Genomic DNA, 19,055 nt, shown 5'->3' on the forward strand with positions numbered 1-19,055 from the left:
GAAGTTTCAATGAGAGTAGATTTTAACAGCTATATTTAACCTTTAATTATACCTTATTGAGATGAGTTTTAATTTCCCAGGTGATATAGCCAAGGCATGAAATGTGGATCAAGTAAGCAAGTAGAATGAAAAATACACAACATAATAACTCCCTGAGTTATCCAATGTGTCTCAGGTAATACATTAGAGTAGGCTGTGGTTTCTCTTTGTGTAAATGTTCACTGGTCAAGATTAGCCTCATTTCTCTAAATAGACAGTGTGCCTCCATGAGGGGCAGAAACAAGATTGGACTTGGATTTAAAACCCTTTTAAAAAAAGATTTATTTATCTTATGTATGTGAGCACACAGTAGTTGACACACCAGACGAGGGCATTGGTTCCCATCACAGATGGTTGTGAGCCACCATGTGGTTGCTGGGAATTGAACTCATGACCTCTGGAAGAGCAGCCAGTGCTTTTAACTGCTGAGCCATCTCTCCAGCCCCTGGATTTAAGAACTTGTGGTCCAGCTTTAGTGACTCAGGTTTAGATTGTCCCTCCTGCATGGAGTGGATTTTTACTGTCCTGTCACTTGCCTTCCTATACTCCCTTGGGAATGCAAAGTTGATCAAGCAAACAAAATCATAGTGTCACATGGGTCTGGCCTAAACAAGCTTCCTGAAGAGAAGTATAAAATAGGTGAGGTTAATCTAAGTTTTGATGATTTGAGCTTCTCTTCTCGTCCCTCGAAGGGTGTGTGTTACTGTCTTAGCATGGGTTTAATTGCTATGAAGAGACATCACGACTACTGTAACTCTTATAAAGGCAAACATTTAATTGGTTACAACTTCAGGAGCTTAGCCCATTGTCATCATGGTGGGAAGCATGACAGCATGCAGGTAGACATGGTGCTGGAGAAAGAGTGAGAGTTTTACATCTGCAGGAGGTGAATGTCACACTGTAGCTAACTTGTGCATTTGAAACCTCAAAGCCCCCCCACTAGGGATGCACTTCCTCTAACAAAGCCACACTTACTCCAACAGGGCCACATCTCCTAATAGTGCCAGTCCTTATGAGTCTGGGGGGCCATTTTCTTTCAGACCACCAAAGTCAGTGATGAAAAAGTGACTGTGTAGAGGTTGTATTGAACTTAAAGTATCAGAAACAAACTGCAAGGGTCTGGCTCTATCACAGACGCTGGAGAGATTGGGCGGTGACGGGTACCAAGAGTGCCCTGAGCTTTCTGTCAGCTAGCTGTCAGGTGAGGAGTCATGGCGGGGTGACTCTGAGTCAAGTGGGGAGTGGAGGTGGCAGGGTGACCAGGGCCATTGGAGCTGTTGAGTGTGTGTGTGTGTGTGTGTGTGTGTGTGTGTGTAGATAGATTTTTCTTGCTCATGTGTACATGTGTTTGCATGTCTGCCCACTCTCATGGTCAAGATGGCTACAGCAGGCTTGTGAAGGGTGGAACACAGCCCTCAGGAGGACCCTAGGGACCAAGCTCAGGTGGTCAGGCTCGGTGGCAAGTGTTGAAGCATCTCCCTGGCCTAAGCGTGCTTTCTGAAAAGCCAAGCTTGGGTGTAAGGAGAATTTTTCAGAATAGATAGAATGCTTAGGAGCAAAGTGGATCATTTGTGAAGCGTGAGTTACAGAAGCGAAGTGTTACTTAAAATGCAAGTAGGGGGAAAAGAACGTCCTTCTCCTCCTGAATAGGTTTTAACCTGAAATATCCATGACTGGATGCCAGCCTTACACTGCAAAACTAAGAAAAAGGCAAAGTGGGTTCTAGAATCCATTTTCCTCTTATGACCCGGAGATGCCTAATGTTGGCTATTAAATGTTCCTGTAAGATGTATTATGCAAGTGGGAATATTTTAGAAATATATATATAATAACGTAAGCATTGCTTTTAGAAAGTGTAATGGCGAAATTGACAAGATTAGAGTTGATACTTTCATTAGCACATTTCATTTTCATTTGCACATTTCCTCTTTTTAAAAAGTTATTTTATGTATCTATGTGATTTCCTGCATGCATATCTGTGTACTACATGTGTGTCTGCTACCTATAGATGTCAGAAGAAGGACTCGGGTACCTTAGGACTGGAGTTTAATAGTTGTGAGTCTTAATGTGGGTGCTGGGAACCAACCTTGGGTTCTCTGGAAGAACAGACAATGCACTTAACCTCTGACCCATCTCTCCCCACCTTCTACCCCCATTTCTAATTTTAGCATTATTTAGCAACTTTGTCAACACATGGCTAGTTTCCGTAAGTGTCTGGCTAGGAAGTCGGTTGAATTACTTCAGATTTTTAACAACAAAATTGTGGGTTTCTCCTGGACCCTGCAGTGATTTGCCTGCCTCTCAAGCTGTGTTTTCAAGGACTTGGCCAACCACCAATTACCTTCCCACTCTGTGACAGTGTTAGGAGTAGAGACGGAACGTGAGCGCTGGGGCATCGTGATTATGTTTTTGGACAATTACTAACCTGCAGGCAAAATGTGAGGTCATTGAAATCAGTGCACACGTGCCTAGAGAAACTAAGGTATAATTCAGAGATATAAGAGAGTGTCCGTAGGGCCACAAGGGTAGGGCTCTCAGCGCCTGTGAACTACGTGCAATGTGCCAGTAGGGCTAATGGTAGGTCCTGGGTACATTCAGACTTCCCAAATTCTTCAAGTGGCTTGCTTCATATACTTCTGAAAATACTAAATCCACCTTGGAACTTGAATGAGTATGGGGGGGGGGGGGGGGGACTTAGAATTCTGTCATCAGTGTGTCTTCCTATTTTTGAACTCTGACTACTGCTGCGGAGCTAATCTCCTTTTATCCTGGGTAAAATATGGGGAGAAGAGGCGTATTATCAAGGATTGCTGTCACAGAAGTGCTGTAAACAGAAATTAATAAAAAGCATTGGTGGCCTTGCTGTTTTGCGTGCTGATACCTTAGCGTGGGTTTATGTGTCTATATAATTACAGTGTAAAGTAATTGCTGTTACCACACCTGAGTTGGGATGCCTCCTGCGCTTAGGAACGCTTAGGAACGCTTAGGAAACAGGTAGTTTTATGGAGGAGGAAATGGGTTTGAAGTGAAAAGAAGCTGTGTGGGCCGGTTTGAAACCACTGTCACCAGTCTCACATGGTCTGAGCTCTTGATGTGGGGTCACACTGCACTGCTCATGGCTTCTCGGGAAGACGCTTAAGAAATTCAGGGAAAGTACATTCCTGCTGAGGCATGCTTTCCTAGCTATCAAGTTCTTACATTGTCTTGAGGTTGAAAGAAAAATCCTTCCCAGAAGCTGTGAGCTATCTTGGGACTCTTACCCGCCACTGCCACCCTCCCCGCCCCCCCCCCCCATTGTTGCTTGCCTAAGTCTGCGAGCCCCGTGTAAAGATTCACATATGTTCCCCACTCATGGCTATCACTACCATGCTATCGCCTGAAGATCCACCAGGAATAAGGATTTGACACCCTGGATTCTAATACCAACTAGATAAGAGTGTTGATTTCTCTTATTATGACAGAAGATGTATTGTAGGGTCTTATTTATATGTTAAAAACACCTACTTGATGGATTGTTTTAAAAACTACTTTATTGAAGTATACTTTGCTATAAAACTCACTTTAAAGTGTAATAGATTTATAGAGTTGTGTCATTACCACCACAATCTAATTTTAGAATATTTTCATTTCCCCCAGAGAAACTTTGCAACAGCTGTGTTAACTCCTCTTTGAGATGGGATATCGTCTACCCAGGCTGGCCTCGAATTCTCAATTTTCAGCCGTGGGCCTCCAGATCCTCCTACCTCCACCTCCCGAGTGCTGAAATCACAAGCATGCACCGCTAAGCTTGGCTCTCATTTTTAAACTTGACTTTTATGGTGCCTGATGATTTATTGCCAAGGGAAGAAATCATTTAAAAACTTAACTTTTATCCTAATCAAATGTGACATTGCTCACCTGATGCACTCTTTAAAATGTTTTGTGAGAATTAGTTCATTTAATTCATGAACTCAAGTAGTCTTTGAAATAGGTGTGTTCATATTCTCACTTTGCACACCCCCCTGTCTTCCTGGGTAGAACTTTACTGAACAGCACCTCATTTGGGTACACTTTATTTATTTTGGGCATTTTATAGATGAGAAAACAAAAAGATGGGCAAAGTAGCTGACTTGGCTACTGTCACACTCTAGTAATGACAGGTAACGGATGAAAACACACATTTCTAGGTATGCTAAAGCCCTCAGTGAGGCTCGAGTGAGTGGGGGAAATGGCAGGCATCAGAAGAGGAAAGAGAGAGCCAATCTGATACAAGAAGTCAGCAACTAGACCCTGATCAGTGGTCCAATTAATCTATCCTAGTGGTCTGCACCGCCCTTGTCACTCACCTGAGATTTGTCCCATAATTCACCCCTTTCCTTCTATGTTAGTGTTTGTATGTTAGCCTGTGTTAGAGCATGAAACATGTTTCAGTGAACTTCTAGTTTCTATAGTGAACATAAAATGTCGTGCTAGAGGGCTCTTACCTTAGGGTATATGTTGTTTGAGGTGTGGTCTGTGTTGTGGTCACAATGTTCTTCAAGGCCTTAGACATTTGGGAATGATCTGCTGGGCCCAGTGCCTGGTCCTGTCCTTACCCCACCTCAGTTCTCCTCTTCTCTTGCAAATGGTTCCAGCATTCAGTTTGCCAGTGCGTCCACTGACTCTGCCTGCTCTGAAGCCTGGAACAGAGTCTCTGTTTAGGCAGATGGTCTTTGGATCTCCCTGGATGCTGGTATTTTGGGCAGGCTTGTAAAGGTGTGCAGTGACTGACTGTGGATCGAAACCAGCTCTCCCTGGAAACGGGAATTTGGAAGATGGGACTCTTGTTGACAGTTCCTTCTTGGCTTCAGAGAGAAAACTTGACCACCTGAGCTTGCTTAGCATTTCTCTGTTCTTTGGCTTTCAAAAGGTTTTGGAAGAACTCAGTTTCATTTAATGAATAGTTGTCAGTACATTCTAGGATGGGAAAACTCAAATCTTTGTACTTTTCTGTCAGTCTTTGCAATGTTAATTAATTAATTAATTAATTAGTCACTTTTATTCTTCAGGCTACTACCTTTTTATTCTGATGGGTTTATTCTTCACCAGAAAGGAAATCATTACTTCAGGCAGATTTCCATCCATTTCTGAACCTCTTAACTTTTGCCAGCCATATTGTCCAAGTGAGAGAGGGTATTCTGGGACCAGTGCCTGAACCGCAGGACTGCAGGACTGTAGGAGAGGTTAGCATTCTGCTGAATTTGAAATCCCACTGTCCTTTTTCTTGTGCTACTGTGTGGCCTGGTTTGGGATCAGATACTTATCAAAATAAAATTCAGACATAAGGTTCTGCATCCTTACTTTATAAAGTCAACGGCAGCCGTTTTGGACACCTGTGTTGGATGCTGGTGGCTGAGGATGCTTGGGAAATCAGGAAGCCTTTCTCTCTGAAGGATTTTCCAGGCAAGCCTGTTGACCCTGTGTGTGTGTGTGTGTGTGTGTGTGTGTGTACACGTACACGTGCGTGCGTCCACGCCTATATATCCAACATAGTTGTACTTCACTGGTAGAGCTTTGGAAACGTTGCCAATAACCTGACCTTGTAGAGAGGTACTTCTTGTTACTGGAGCAACAATGCCCCTCAAGGGACCATGCTCTGAGGAATAAATCACCAAGTAGCAGTGTGGCTTTGGAGTCAGGTATTTCTAATCTTTCTAAATTTCTTTATCTGAATATAAGGAGAGATATGATTAACTTGCAGGTTGTGTGGCTTGCTTCTGCAGAGCTGTACTGGCTCAAAGTGACAGCTTTGTCAAAGGAATAAGGGGACAGGGCCAAGAGGCCTACTTGAAGAGATTTTCTTGTTTGTACATAGGCAGTTTTAGTAGTATAAAAGCCACTGTGTAGATAAGTTCAACACTTCTTTCCTCAGGTAGACATTCTTATGCTGTGGACAGTGTCTGTCATGTGGCTATGGTGATCTTAACTCATGCAGTGGTGACAGCCATATCCTACACCGTGACACTTAAACTAGGTGTCAGCAAAGCGACAGCCGTGGGTTCCAGTACTTGATGAATCCTTAAATATTTCTTCCTGCTAAATTCTACACACTGACTTTTCTGGTTCCAGCTTCTCACCCATCTTCCTTTATACTTATGACACCCACATGGTCATTAGTTTTCTTCTCGTCTTGTTCTGATTTAACCAGTTTATGAACAAGGGCACACGTGCCCGTGTGTTTCTAAGTTATCTTTGGAAGTTTGTGGAGATCAGGAATCCAGACATTCCTTTCTGTCTTCCACAGGGTGTGGTGTCACATTTCAGATATGAGGAAAATCATCAGCAAAGTTGACAAGATGGTGCCCAGTTTCAAATGCTTATTCACCTTCTACCTTTTGGCTGTCACTTTGCTCTATGTAGTTGTGAATTAGGAGAGGCTGGTGGGGCTGAAAGGAGGCCTTCAGAACCCATCTGCTCATTTTATCCCTGTAGGCATTGGAACCCGAGTAGTTAAATCAACTTTCTGAAGTCCTGGAAGGGTCAGATGAAGTTTGATTTTCTGACTTAAGTTTCTGTACCTTTTGCTCCTGAAGGTCCACCACGGGAACTTAGGTGTAAAAGCAGCAGGTACAGGCCTTGTTAAGTCAGAGGTTATGTGTGTTCAGTGCTGGGATCACAGAGGCAGCTACCAGAGGTTGCTTGGCCTGCTGGGGAGTCCAGTGGTTGGTTGTCCTGGTGGTTGTCCTGTGTTGGGAGCTTCTGGATAACATGATGTCAGACAGGGGTTCTTATCTAAATGCCTGCAACAGAAATACTTGTTAAATGTCTGTAAATGGCAACTGTAGCAGTGTGCTATTTACTATGTAACATTCTTTCTAATTGTTAGCACTATCATCTGAAATAAAAGAATACTATTATATGTACAGTTTTTTCTTTCCCTTCCCCTCTGGATTGAGACTGGGGACTCTAATTTCTAGAGAGACATTCTGCCTCTAAGCTGCTCTACCCCCATCCTTATATTCCATTTTATAATAATACAACAAACTGCTATATTATAAAAGACCCAAACCAGGTGAATCTCAATAGTCCTGTTTATTGATGGCGTTTTACTGTGATCTTGTTTTAGTTAGGGTATCTTCCGATGTGATCAAACAGCATGACCAAGGCAACTTATAAAAGAAAGTGTTGAATTGTACTTACATTTCAACATGTCATCATCTCAACAAGTTAGGGTCCACGATGGCAGAGCAGAGCCTTGGCGGCTGGAGCAGCTGAGAGCTCATATATACCCCAACACAAGCAGGAGGCAAAGCACACATTTGGAATGCCATTGAGTCTTTGGAAACCTCAAAGCCCACCCTCAGTGACACCTCTTATGACAAGGCCACAACTCTAAATCTTTCCTAGACAGTTCCATCAACTGGCAACCAAGTATTTAAACATAGGAGCCTGCAGGGGCCATTTTCTTTCAAATGCTCCTTGGCTCCCTTGGAGTTTTAGTTACATAGTATCTGTAACACTAGGATGAGGTGAACACTGTTCTTAGCTTAAAGTAACCAAAGGTGCAACACCTTTGAACCTTTTCGTGTGTCCACTCTGTGGTTCTTGATGATTCCCAAGAGACTCTTCACCCCTAGTGTCTGGTATAACACTCCAGCACGTGCAATGCCTCGCAGCACTGCTCTGTGGAGGAGTCTCTGACCTCCCAGGTTGAGCACAGTCTCTGTCGGCTTTGGCTATATACGCTGTGGCAGATTGATGGTAGGGGCTTATCCTTTTGGGGATTATCAAGGTGTGTTTCCTCTCTTTCATAACCATGAAGAAAAAAGATTTCAGTGCTGTGGTTCTGAGCAGGCAGAAATGGGGAGAGAGGGTGAAGAAGAGACACTATGGCTTCTTTTGGCTATAATGATCCTTTAGCCTTTTCCCTCCCTCCCTCCCTCCCTCCCTCCCTCCCTCCCTCCCTCCCTTTCTCCCTCCCTTTCTCTTTTCCTCCCTCCCTCCCTCCCTCCCTCTTTTCCTCCCTCCCTCTCTCCCGCCCTTCTTCTCTAATAAAGTTCTCTATGGCTGAACCACTTTTCAACAAAATTGCCAGTGGTAGGAATTAACCTATTAATCTTTCTGGTATGGTCACGTAATGTTCTCCCCTTTGAGGCAGGGTCTCCTGGAGCGCAGAAGGTTGGCCCTCAGCTCATCTCTCCACTAATGTCTTAGTCAGGGTTTTATTCCTGCATAAACATCATGACTAAGAAGCAAGCTTGGGAGGAAAGGGTTTACTCAGCTTACACTTCCACATTGCTGTTCATCACCAAAGGAAGTCAGGACTGGAACTCAAGCAGGTCAGGAAGCAGGAGCTGATGCAGAGGCCATGAGGGATGTTTCTTACTGGCTTGCTTCCCCTGGCTTGAACGCCCTGCTCTCTTATAGAACCCAAGAGCACCAGCCCAGGGGTGGCATCAACCACAAGGGGCCCTCCCCCCTTGATCACGAATTGAGAAAATGCCTTACAGCTGGATCTCATGGAGACACCCACCCCACCCCTAATTGAAGCTCCCCTCTCTATGACAACTCCAGCTTTTGTCAAGTTGTCACAAAACCAGTCAGTACAACTAAGGATGGCCTTGACCTCCTGGTCCTTTCTGCCTCAGGAGTGTTGGGATCTCACATGAGGTGCCGTTCTCTGATGTGTATTTTGAAGGACCTTTTAACCCTTGATACTGTCGTAAACTGGTCGGCAGTAAAAGAGACATAAAACCGTGTGCCCCTGGACTGTGTCTGTCCTAGCCCCAGTGTCTTGTATTGCTGATGTTATTCTGTCCTCTATCAAGGTATAGCTCCAAGGCAGACACACTGTGACCGTCAACTCTTGATGCTCAAAAACGGTTTTTGTGTATGATTTTAAATTCGTCTTTGTCAAGTCACAGAAAGACTAAAACTGGCCGTTGATCTAAAATGCTTTCTTTTGATCATAGGTGAAAACAACATTTCTGGTTTAATTAGTAAGGACCAGATGGACAAATGAAATTGGGGTGTATTTCTCATAAATACAAAGAGGCCTAAAAAAACAGCAATGTATTTTATTTATTGTAAAATGGGTAGTTTTAGATAAGTTTTTCATACCTAATCCCTGATTTTATTTTATTTGTTTTCTTTTTGTTTTTTTTTTTTTTGTTTGTTTTGTTTTGTTTTTTTGTTTTGATTTTTGAGACAGGGTTTCTCTGTGTAGCCCTGGCTGTCCTGGAACTCACTCTATAGACCAGGCTGGCCTCATACTCAGAAATCTGCCTGACTTTACTTCCAAGGCGTGAGCCACCACTGCCTGGCTTAATTCCTGATTTTAAATTGAACTACCAAAGGTAGTATACTTTAAGGTCAAGTGAATCACCTGTTCATGCCAGATAATGGTTTTTAAGAAGCCTAGAAGGAGGGCTGGAGAGATGGCTCAGTGGCTAAGAGTACTGACTGCTCTTCCAGAGGTCCTGAGTTCAAATCCCAGGAACCATAGTGTGAGCCAGTACCCTCTTCTAGTGTGTTTGAAGAGAGCAACTATGTGTGTGTAAAAGAAAAGAAACCTAGAAGGAATTTATAAGAACAGTCCTTTTAAGCACAATTGACCCATCTGAGGAAATAAAACATCAAGCACACAGGCCTGCCTCCTGCTTTGCCTTGCAGTCTCCGCCCCAGCAGGCCCTTAGTAATAGCAAGCCTGGCTTTTTGTATTGCAGCCCTCTGCTTGCCTGGGCTAGGCAAGGATTGTGTCCACCTGCTTTATTTCTCCTCCTTTGGCGGCGTGGTTGGGAACTAGAAATGATTGACACCAGTCCCCAGACAAGGACAAAGAGACCCAGGCTCTAGGCTCTCCCGGCTTAAAGGTGCTGTGGAGGACTAGGGAGCCAGATGTCACGGAAAAAGGTACTTTCTTTCTATAATTGTTTTCTTTAAAAAAAGAAAAAAGTAATATCTTAAATTGGAGACTAATGTTTCCAAACTTTCAAGATAACATGTGATGCGAAAGTGCTTCAGAAGGCTAGGGAGGGGAGGGAGTAAGACTGCTTCCTCTTCAAACTAGTTTCTTTGTCCAGTGTTATTGAAGTACCTCTTAAAGTTTTGGTTTTTGTTTGGAAATTTCCAGAATTTTCTGTGCAGGGATCCTGGCATCTGCTGTGTGGCTGATGCTTGGGTTACAGTTTGTGCAATCTCATTCGCTTCCTTGTTATAGATTCTAGTCCTATTTCCAGAGCAGACACCGCTTTTGAAATAAGACAAACTGAGATCACACCTTTCATGTATTTTACCCTCTGAATATATAAGGGAAACCGTTTCTTTTTTTGTTCTTTTCTTGAAAGGATCCTGGATATTGTTTAATTTTCCCTTTAAGAAGCAATAGTGATTTATAACAGTCTATGAGAATATTCATGCCTCTCCTTTTTAGAGCCAACTTTGCATCTGCTCCATCCCTAGCGACTAACATTGGCTAACAGCTCAATACTCTAGGAAGAGGGAACTTCAGCTGAGGAGTTGCCGCCATCAGACTGGCTTGTGGGTGTGTCTGTCGGGACATTTTCTTGATGGCTAATTGCTGCAGGGGGGCGCACCCCCTTGTGGGTAGTACCATCTCTAGGCAGGTGGGTCTGGGCTGGATAAGAAATGTACCTGGACATGAACCTGGGAACAAGCTTGCTCTTCCATTGGTTTCTTGAGCTCCTGCCCTAGCTTCTCTGAATGGACTGTCACCTGAAAGCTAAAAAGCCCTTCTCCTCCCCAAGTTGCTTTTGGCCATGGTGGTTATCACATCACAGAGGGCAAGCTAGAACACTGATGGATAAAATTTACTCCAAAAAATGTTCTTAAGTGATGGCTGTGGGCAGGGTTCTATGCTGTGTTGTGGAAGGCAATGGTAAACTAGTCATGGCAGTGAAGAATAGACCAAGGAAGTAGGTCACAATTTATAATTAGTTATGTGTAAAGTTACTATGAAACAAAGGGCTAGCCGTCATAACAGAGTGTGGTTTCATTTGAAGTTTAGAGGATCACAGAGCTATGTCTAACTGCTTCTTAAGGTCTGGCAATAGTTTTCGTCTCCTTTCTGAAACACTGAGTTTCTTCTTGTGTCATGTATGTTTCTTGTGCCTGGGATTCAAGAGCTGTATCCTGGGAAAGGCGATGGCTCGCTGGGTAAAGAGCGAGCTTGAGCTTGGCTCTCCAGCATCTACCCAAGTGCTTGCTGTTTGTCACGCTAGGGGAAATAACAGTCATTTTAAAGTCTATTTTTATTTTCTTTGTTACGCGAAGGAAAAAGAAGTTGCCTTTCAGAACTGCTGTCTTAAATCATTCTCCTTGAATGTGGGTTTCTGCTGGTTTCCTCCAGCAATGGAGAAAATGGCCCTTACTTTATAGGACTGTCATGGTGAGGTTCTTCATATACGTAAAGCTAGCATGCCAAAATCTTGGCGGCTTCCTGAAGGAAGAAACAGACATCTTCCTGTCCTTGTGGGCTGGTGTAGGGTTTGTCTGAGGATAGGTAAGCACCATAGAGTTACCCTAGGATCCCTTACCGACCTAACCCACAATGGAAATTGCGTTTTGTCTACCAACCTGCTGCATGCACACAGTGACCCAAGAGGCTTAACTTTGGCCTGTGGAGAACAATGACTATTTTTTTGGACCATCTTATAAGAAAGATACTTGTGCTCTATCGTAGCTGCTGAAGCAGGTGAACAGCATGCTTTTTAATTCCTTAATTTTGAACCTCAGCGATTTAAACATCGAATACAGCATTTTCTTTCTTTCTTTTTTGATCCAAGGGCTCTAATTTTGTATTATTTATTATTACATGAGACTAAGGATTAAATATGAGTGTCCTGAGTAACTCTGAGAAATGATTCTCTTTCCTTTTTTGTTATCTGTGCATTGAGATGCGTGTAACACTTTACGGGCCGTGGTTTCTACCTTGTTGCTGGCATTTGGCTAATGTCTGTGTAAGAGGAAAAGGGACCCCACATTCTGAAAGTGTTGCGCTCGTGAATTGGGACTTTCTGAAATCTCAGATGACTCAGTTTTCATTTCCAGCTTGGTCTCATCCAGCTTACATTCACTGAGCATGTTAAAGCCTGACATCATGATGTAATCATTCTGATTTTGCAATATTTTAAAGTGGAGTGGAATCATTGTGAGAAGTATGGTAGCTTTCTTGAGATCAGACACACCCATCCTGTTCTACAGTATTGCACCAGAACACATACACACATTCATACACAGTCATACACACGTATTCTCTCTCTCTCTCATACACACACACACACACACACATGAGAGAGAGAGAGAGAGAGAGAGAGAGAGAGAGAGAGAGAGAGAGAGAGAGAGAGAGAGAGATCTAAAGGATTTGGCTGCCTCTTGTTCCTTTCCTGTCTCCTCCCTTTGTCTCCAGATGCTTCAGCAGATGGCTGTGTCCAAAGCTCTAAATTTGTACCTTGCATGACCTTTAGCCCAGAGGAAGGCATGTCTCTTCCGAGGATAAACTTCCCGGCCATTGCTGGTGGACCCTTTTGTTGTATGTTAAGAGTAAATTAAGTTGTGGCCGTTCCTTTTGCAGATTAAATATCGAAGAGGGCTTCGAGTTAGAGGGCAGCTTTCCCTGGGACTGTAACACATTTGAAAGACGAGTGTCACGACACTGACTGTGTTCCACAACAGCGTTAGAATCCGACAGCATGCGATCGCACAGGAGAATCGACAGGCTCCCTCCGCTTAGATCTGGCCTTTAAAGGAGTTTTCAGGCTGCCTCGCAGACAAGGGCATGGGCCCTGCAGTCAGGCAGCTTTGAGTTACGCCTCTGCTGTGCTGTGCGAGGGCAGATCTTATCTCATCAGACCTGCTAGCATAGCATGAGGCCTGATGAAGAGATCTTACAGGCTATTACAGTCTGTTTTGTAATTTAAAAATGACTATTATTTCCTTTTCTTAGACATTATTAATAGGTGTTCAACAAATGGCCAGCCATTCAGTCCTATCATGAGAGCTCGTTTTTCAATGTCTGTATCCAAGGACAGGGCACTGGGACAGAAGGAGTATGCCATTAGACAGGGAATCAGAAAACAAAAACATAAACAAAAACAAAAACGAAAAACACACAGGAATAGTATGCTATCTGCTGTCTAATTCTTGACTTTTTGTGCTTCTTGACTGTGTCTGGATCATAATACCAAAGGTGCCACTTGTCTTAAGGAAATGATATATCCTTGTTTTGTGGCAAGTCATTTTATAGAAGATGTCACAGATTATATATACACATATACCTACACACACACACACACACACACACACACACACACACACACGGTTGGTGAGATAGATGTAACTCTTCTGGAGGGTAGAAAATAAGCCCACTGTGCCTTCTCTTCTTACCACCAGGCTAAGTCTGAGAAAGAGCAGTCTCATTTCATCCTGTGAGTTAAGTCAGCTCTTATGGTCGCATGCTGAAGAAACTGAAGTTGGAGAGGAGCCGTGGTCTGAGCATGTCTGAGAGAAGAGAACCGCAGTGGAGGCAGTAGCAGCCTGAGTGGTCCTGGAAGACAATCTGGGTTGCTCCCTCGCTGAACGCAGGGTGATCGGTAGAGTCAGTGTCTTACCCTCTCTCTCACTATTGTTGGCTTCTAGTCCTTCCCCACAGCTGCCTCTCTCCCTCTTTATGAAGAATCATTGTAGACATCGATGTGAGAGAATTAGCCTGATGTAGTCTGGAGAAAATTTGTCTCACCCTACTTGCCGTTAGCTTAGAAAAATCTCCAAAGCAAGACCATCAATGCATTCTTCCTAACATGATAGAGGAAATGGGTCCTATTAATGTCACGAAAGAAGAAAAGCTCATTTTGGTTAGAATTAGGACATTTATGAGGGGGCACTGGCTGACTATGGACAAGCTGAGTTGCAGGAAACTTGATTGAAATTATGCCACTGGGCTTTTTAGAGCCCCTTCCAGCTGTTGGAAGGTAACTAATTAGCACAGAAGCCATTTTCAAAAACCACCGTGACCTAGAACAGCAGAGAAGAGATGCCCAGGCTTCCTACAGTCTACATTCTGTAGCCGGAAAGCAGGAAAAGGCCAGTGAATTTCCATAGGAGATCAGGCGAGTCTCTGATGTGCAAATGTCAGTGGCGTGGGTGGATGGAGGCACTGGGACTGTGTATGATCTGGTGGCGTTTTGAAGAGTGCGTGCTCGCTCGGGGACTCATGTTTCTGGTTGCAGCCAAACCCAGAATTTGAGATTTTAATCCTTTCGAACCAAACTAGGTATATTATGAGAATTAGACATTTGATCCCATGGATTTCATCTGGTAATAGAAATTCTAGTACTTCCTTGGCTTTGGCATCATCCGGATCCTGCTGGCCCTTGGTTTTTTTTCTGGAACATTTAAGTAGTGCTATTCTGATTGGGGTTTGCTTCAGCTTCAGCATCATTACTCAGTCTGCAGACCCCAGGCAGAACAATAGAGTGCCTATTAACCGGGCTACCTCCTACCTGCCCCAGATGACGTGGAGTTGGTTTTTGGGGGATGAGTTTTGTTATTGGCTATGCAGGCAGGCAGGCAGGATGGCTGAGCCACTTTAATTATTTATGCTGTTTTGGGTAGGAATAAGCTGCGTATTCAGAATCCCAGGCCTGGACTTGGGTGGGAATTCTTTGGTCAGCCCAGCTGCAGGCTTAGTATTAATTTGATTCTAATCCCCAGGACCGCCCCTCTGGACACCTGAAGGCTTGTTTTTCACACCCACAAATGCAGGCTTAGTTCTGCCCAACAGGGTTTAGCACTCAGCATCTGGAGGGTGTGCCCAAGGACCTGCGCTTTGGAACGTTTGTCAACATTTTAAGTAGGCAGATGAGAGCTGCCTCCTAGGAGGTGTCCTTATAATATATATAATGTGTAATGCCTCTGTAGGATTGGAGTCATGTGGATTAGATTTCTGTACTTAGGTGTCTCTATATAAGTATATACCCTCATGCTTTCCTTATACCCCTGTTTAAAGGCAAATGGTATAGACATAACAGGCTTTGGGGATTTAAGCTCTATATACACCTATAATAATAAAAATATGGATGCATTCCTCCTACTACAGTTTGGTGTTGCTTTCTGTTCTATCACTTGTGTTTAGGACCTGTCACCACACATGACATAAAACCCAAGAGTTGTTGTTGTTGTTGTTTGTTTGTTTGTTTATTTATTTATTTATTTGGTTTTTTAGGATTTGTTTTTTTCAAGACAGGGTTTCTCTGTATAGCCCTGGCTGTCCTGGAACTCACTCTGTAGACCAGGCTGGCCTCGAACTCAGAAATCTGCCTGCCTCTGCCTCCCAGAGTGCTGGGATTACAGGCGTGCGCCGCCACCACCTGGCGTCCCGAGAATTATTATTGAAGAAGCGATTTCCCATATACTCACTGGGATGCACACTGTATTTTGACAGAACCCAGTAAGGCCAAATACAATTGGCTAAAAGTCCCCGTTAAATGATGGTGCATTCTGTGTCAGTAAAGGAGAGAAAAGGAAATGAAGGGCCTCATAGAGGATCAGGCTGAAACGTGGAGACTCTAGTGTTTTTAATTGTGATTAAGGTGGGAATGAGAGAGACAGTGTCTTAGGATTTCATTGCTGTGAAGGGGTACCGTGACCACGGCAACTCTTATAAGGGAAACCATTTAACTGGGCTGGCTTACAGTTTCAGAGGTTTAATCATTATCATCATGGCAGAAGCATAGCAGCCTGCAGGCAGACGTGGTCCTGGAGGAGCTGAGAGTTCTACATCTTGATCAGCAGCAGCCAAGAGGAGACTTTATTCCACCCTGGCTAGAGCTTGTGCATAGGAGACTTTAAACCCTGCCTCCACTGTGACACACATCCTCCAGCAAGGCCACACCTCCTAATAGTGCCTAATAGTGCCACTCCCTGTGGATCGAGCATTCAAACACATGAATTCACACTACCACAGTAGTGAGTTGGTTCATTAGGGCTGAGAGAGGAAAGTATCTTAAACTTAGTCGTGAATACCAAGTTGTTGTGGTGGCCTGGTGTTTTATTACGTGAGACTTTACAGGAACTGGAAGAACCCTCTTTTTGTCTTCCGGAAATTCACCAGAGTGCAGAGCTGTGAGGAGTGGACTGTTGAGCTTTCTCTCACGCAGGAATAGGCCTGCAGGGTGTGGATGTACCAGCGTCACCTCATTTAGCAGAAGATTTATTTTCTGCCCTCATGTCTTTCACTGAAGATGCTTCATTCAGCATTCCAACCTTTTCCCACTCCCTTACCTCATCACAGATTTTTATATAAAAACTAAGAATTAAAGGCTTTCTGCAGTAACACATCTCATCATTTCATGTTAAGCATCTTGCTCACATGACAACTCAAAATAGATATTCTTCAAGATTTATTTATTTTTAAGTGTGTGTGTGTGTGAGTGAGTGAGTGAGAGAAAGAGAGAGAGAGAGAGAGAGAAAGAGAGCGAGAGACAGAGACACTGAGACTGTTTTGGCTACATGTATATCTATATACTCCATGCATGCCTGGTGTCTGCCCAGGGACGGAGGGTATTAGATCCCCAGGATCAGTTGTATTCCACCAAGCGGGGTGTTGGGAATTGAACCCAGGTCCTCCGAGGGAGCAGCAAGTGCTCTTATCTCCTGAGCCATCTCTCTAGCCCCATCTACAGGTTGGTGAGTAGGAACCATTTCTCTGTCTTATGGGTGCCTGGGGTCCCGTAAAGCTACTCTGGTGCATGTTGCTGGAGGGCGTGCACACATTGCTTGTAGCCTGTTTTGGGTAGTGGTTTTGGCCATCTTTTCTCCTGGTGTTTCTGGTAGTCAGAAGTAGTCTTAATGTCATACATAGGTGCAAAAGGCCTGAATTTAGGAGCAAGACCCACACCTGGATTTCAAGCAGACAGTATGTGTGTCCTTTGGGGGCTAGGAGTTGTGCTGTCATTGTGTGTACGACATGGAGCAAGTTTTAAACCTCTTGGAGTATGTTTTCCCTCAGCCACGCTTGTTTTTGTCCAGTGCTGTGAAGATCAAATGGAGATGGTTTAGGAGTGTAAGGAGAAGAGAATTAGCCGCCAAGCACTGGTGGACTAAGGACATCTTTTTCTTTGAAGAGAAAAAGATGTTCTGATTCAGAGATTACAGTGTCGTTTCTATGAGCTTGGGCTCACCCTCTACCTCCAGATTATGGATTTAGAGAAGCCTTTTTGGAAAACAGGCCCTGAGACAGTCTGTCCGGTCATCTGCTTGAAGCCTACAGCATGGCTGACTCTATTGATTATCATAGCAAAGACCCTTGAGAAGAATGCCAGATTTAAATAACACAGTCAAAAGTAGTTTCTCTTGGGCCTTTCTTGAGACAAGGTCTTACAATGTGTTTGGTATTGGCCAGGAACTTGCCAATCAATCACGCAGGTGGATCTCCACCAGCCTCAGTTTCCCCAATGCTAGGATTGTACACATGCTCTGCCATGGCCAGTTCCTGGATTTTTTTTTCCTTTTTGTGACAGGGTCTTGTTATGTATACCAGACTTCTCCTCCTCCTCTTCATTTTAAAATCAGTTATTATTGTTTTCAGTGGGTGAGAGATTATTTCCTTGAACAAGGGTAACCCGTGATAATTCTGAATCTGCTATGTAGCACAGATTAGCTTTAAACTTGGCTGCCACGTCCAATTTGGATTTTTTTAAAAAAAAGATATATTTTTATTTGTAAGTATGTTTTTGTGTGTAGGTATGTTGTACACTTGAGTGCAGGTACCCTCAGAGGCCAGGAGATGGTGTTAGATCCCGTGGAGCTGGAGTTTCAGGCATTTGTGAGGCTCCTGATGTTAGCGCTGGAAATCCAACTCAGATCATTTGAAAGAGCAGTGCCATCTTTTCCAACCTCCAGTTTATATTTTCTCAAAACACCTCTTACATGAATGTTTTAGTTAATTTTTTTTAAAAAAAATATTTCCCTTTGGCTCTTTCTTAAGATTTATATACTAAAAAGCCAATTTTCAGCTGTTTATTCTGGCCTGCGTCACTCATATTTGTTGTGAAAGAAATTAGAATGTGTGTGGGAATAGAAAACAGGGCCCTTGTGAAATATATTCGAAACAAGAGATGTTTTTGCCTTTAATTTGGGCATGATAAATGAAGAGACATGGAAACTTTGGAAGGTGTTTTTAGAGAAATGTGCCCTTAAGGGCTATCTTCTCTTAAAGCCAAAACGAGAAGGCAGAGTGCCCAAATGCCATTCGTGACTTGTTAAGAAAAAGAAAATGGGGATAAAAAGTGGAGGCTATGTCCAAATGAGACCTGCACAGGCACTGGAGAAGACAAGCAGGCCTGTGAGCGCCGGCTTTAATAGAATGTGCCTAGGAAATGGCGCCGGAAGACGGTCAGGCTACAGCTGAAAGCCCGTGGTCAGCTTGCCTCTGTGGAAGGAGTGCAGACTCACGTGACCTCAAAGACTGTGCAGTGATCATGGGACTGTGATGGCGGTTCTGGGGTGGAGTGGCAGATGGGCTGATGTGTCCTTAGAGGACAGGGTGAAACTTGATACTTAATCAGATTTGCTGGGCTAATTTTGCTGGACCTATATTTTTTTGGTCTTCCAAAGTGACTTTAGGAAACAGTTTTCTTTTGAGGTTTGTATGATTTCTACAGTGGGCTTCATATTAGTTTGCAATATTGTGTGGGCTACTGAATTGTTTACTTGTTTTCCTTGTCCTGGAGACCCCGGCTATGGTCCATATTTGAGTAGCGATGGAAGGTGCATTTGCTTCTAGGGATGGGGCGGACTAAGAGAGTCCTCTGTCTTAGCCACATGCTCTGTAGCTAACGATTGGACTAAGGTTTTTGTGACCTTTGCATCAGGGACCAATCTCTGACACTGAAATGTTAATAGTGGCCAGATGGAGAGCCCAATGTGTTTTAAAACTCTTTCCTAAACTAGAATTTTACTTATAAAAAATGCTCCAATTTTCAGTTGCCCACTATGTTTCCAGTAGTTAATATTAAGAAATAACAAAAGGCCTTTCTCGC

General features: G+C 43.6%; 1 protein-coding gene across 4 annotated transcripts in view; it reads left to right on the plus strand.

Annotated features, from left to right (window-relative positions):
* The window catches only part of Fmnl2 (formin like 2), a 261,419-nt gene that overhangs the window by 69,720 nt on the left and 172,644 nt on the right, over positions 1-19,055 (plus strand). The gene's annotated exons all lie outside the window — the stretch shown is intronic.

This window comes from Apodemus sylvaticus, chromosome 5, assembly GCF_947179515.1.
Source record: "Apodemus sylvaticus chromosome 5, mApoSyl1.1, whole genome shotgun sequence".
NCBI lineage: Eukaryota > Metazoa > Chordata > Mammalia > Rodentia > Muridae > Apodemus > Apodemus sylvaticus.